Raw genomic sequence first — 3,527 nt, 5'->3', positions numbered from 1 at the left:
TCAACAAAATAGTTATAGAAAGAGACTCATAAATTATCCTAATTAAGTTAACAAAAAGAGAGACTCCAAACTAGATCCTTAATTCTAAACTTGAATATTCCCTAGCCATCATTGATCAATTCAAAGAAAAAATCATAAAAAATATTTAAGGAAGGTAATAGAGAAGAAAATAATCTCGCTAATAAAGGAGCAGATGGAGAAGAGATTATAATAAGGCAAGCTAATATGATAAGTTAGACTTTGTTCTTGAAGTGAAATTAGCTTAGAACTTTTACTATCAAAATAAACATGTTAAATTTAGTTGATATCATGGAAGTTTAATGTTAACAAATGACATTTTTTTGGTTGTTCAAAACTTTTTTCTTATATACTATTTGATTTTAAATTTAAGTTAATATGAGATAAGTTAAAAAAATTATTATGTAGAATACTTATTTTCATTCTAACAACTTGATCATAGCCAAGTTTTATTTTTAGGTTATATTCACAAGGAAATATCAAGAGAAAAGTTATAAATTCATAAATCAAAAAATTGCATTGAAATTGGTAAAATTACTTTGAGATATTTATGTAAGAGCTATACTAAGGATACCTATCCATCTTTGATCTTTTGTGTTCAATTGAGATGGTTTTATAATCTAAACACAATCTTAAGCCTTATGGTCATTTACCTATTAAAAAAAACTATATATAAAATATTATATAATAATCCATTTATAACTTTAATAATATAATATATATTATATAATTGTAATTATATAATACTATATAATAAATTTTAAAAAGTATATATATGATGTTACCCTCCATTATACTATAACTATATTATACTAGAGGACTATATAACTTAAAAATCGGTCCACACTCTCTTTGCATTTGAATTTGGTGTCATGATTTGGGTTCATATATTAGGTACCCATTCCTTTTTACTGGTGAACTTTTACCAAAATATTTTGTCATTGCAATAATCACATTTTTAAAACTTTTTTCACATGTTTCAATAGTGTTGTAGTGAAAAAAAGGATTTGGGGCCTATTTTTTCAAAAGGTGGCTAAATTAGTTCATAAGGTGTTCATGATTGTTGTCTAAATGGGGAGCAAGAGCCATTGAAATTCTACACCCAAAAGGAATCTATTGAATGAAGAAATTGAAGCCTATAGGGAAAGAGATAGGAAAATTCACCTAATGAAGAGACAAGGTATGTAAAATGTGAATCCAGATCAGCCTGTAACTGTGGTTTCTGGTGATGAAGATGTTGACTTTGAAACTAATATTGAGATTAATGTTGTGAATGAAAATTTATTGATTGAAGATGAAATTGTAGATGTGGAAAATAATATGTTCAGTTGGAGATTGAGAATGACAATGTAGGGATTCAAAATGTGGAGAATGAAAATGTAGAATTGGGGAATGAATATGAAGGGATTCACAATCATAATTTTGCACAAGAACCATACATATCTCCTAATTATAAACAAAATGAAGGTCATTTTAGAAAAACAAAATAGTTAATTGAAATTGATGAAATCATTATTAGCAAATTTGAAGGGAAGAGATCACAAAAAAAAAAATTGGTTATGCAATTCAAAATTGTATGATAAGGTTTTTTGCAACAATACATTGGGGTAAAATGTCAAGTTTTTGTGCAATTGTTAAAGATGCAAAAGAGGTGACCTATGCTATCTAAATTGAAGATTTGTGTGAACAAGAAAATAGAAAGAAATTTCATTACTATGAAGAATCTTTTTAGTGCTCTAAATAGCATTCAAAAAAATAGCAGGGAGAAGGACAAAAGATCTGCTCAAAGGGTTATTACAACCTCCTTGGTAAGTCATCATTTGAGAAAGGGTAGATTTATGAGATAGACTTGTATTGACTCAAATATAAATTGTACTACTTTAAGTAGAGCACTTTGAAGGAGAGAGAGAGAATTGATGATCCTCTTCAAACGGATGCATGGGCATATAGTATGAGATTTCCATGTTTTGATAAAAAGATAACTAATCATGTAAAGCAAGATGTTGTACAATTTAGCCACTCTAGCTCAAGAGTGTCACCAATTGTGAAGGATATGTTGAAGTTGTGAATTGGAAATAAAGACTACACCCTGCATCCAAAATATTATTTGTAGGTAAATCAAATAATGTTGTTCAAACAATATTGTGAATCTCACCCAATATTGCATATATCACAAAGGGATTTTGAATCAATGAAGTCATTGTATTGTGTGCTACTTAAGATTCAAAATGTATGTTGTTGCAAATATCACATTGAGTTTTCTATGCACCATGAAGTACTATGCTCCATTTATTCTACTTTGCATACTATTGAAATGTTAGAAATTTGTAGTGCATGCTAGTTTTCTTCCAAAATCATCAAGAAATTTACTAGATCAATTCTTATGTCTTAGAGATTATGGTTATTACTTTTATAAAAATAATTGATTAAATGAGAAGTGCTTTGAAATTCATGGTTTATCAAAATTTATGACATATTTCTAGGAGGGGTGTGAAGAAGATCTAGGAAAGATAATAGTTTCAAAAATGGTATATGAAACTATGAAATATACATTGAAGAGTGGAGGTGAAGGCTCTAGATGTGAGTTGGTTGCAAAGAAAATGTGTGTGACTTATTTTCTTTTATATTTAAATTTAAAAACTTATTTACAAGTATGCAAGGCATAGTCATAGGTCTTAGTGGTTTGATCAATAGTTTAGAATATGTAAGGATACTTTTCTGATTAGCAGTACTCTATCAATTGTTGATTTTGCAGAAAAATACAGATTGCAGCCTCAAAATGGCACACAATCTCAATATTAAAACTCCATTCATATTGCTATTTTTCTCCACATAACATATAGGCATGCCCCTAATAGTACAAAAGATAATCAGAAGATAATCAAAGAGTACCACTTGTATATAAGTTATGATAGATCTCACACTCATGAGTTTGTCCAACATTATTTCGAGAATTATGTTGAGTTCTTGAAAGAACATGATATTGCTAAGGATAAAGAGGAGTTTGTCTGATATTTGGAGTTTTTTTTTGTCTGGGCATGGGAAAGGGGAGCATGATGAAGTGAAGGCATGTGTGAAGAAAGGTCTACTCAATGAGAAAATGAAAGATTTTAGGAGAAGAATTTCTTGATTATTGTACCATAGTTTATTGGTGTACATCTACATTATCACTGGGGAGGGACTCTTGATTCATTAGTGTGAAGGTTCTTTTAGTTGGTTGAGGAGGGTCACTTAGGGGATAGATTGGATTGTGCTATAGTGAGAGATTCTTCAAAGATGCATTCATTTTGCAACTCTAATTATAGTACATGGACTATTTATATACGACAACTACCTTGATTTTGTCCTAGTTATTTTTAGTGTGATTGGGATCATTGTGAGTTGAGTGAGTAGGTGGATACATGGGCTCCATGTTATCTTAATCCATTATCTCTCACACCCTCTGTCAAAAATATGTAAAGTTTAACTAAGTGTGACCATCTATTGAATCTTCTTTAGCCATCATGTGT

This window comes from Cupressus sempervirens, chromosome 10 (assembly GCF_028749045.1).
Source record: "Cupressus sempervirens isolate cs-2001-9-10 chromosome 10, ASM2874904v1, whole genome shotgun sequence".
In the NCBI taxonomy this organism is placed as follows: Eukaryota; Viridiplantae; Streptophyta; class Pinopsida; order Cupressales; family Cupressaceae; genus Cupressus; species Cupressus sempervirens.
The sequence above is the reverse complement of the archived record's forward strand: the minus strand, read 5'-3'. Positions refer to the sequence as shown.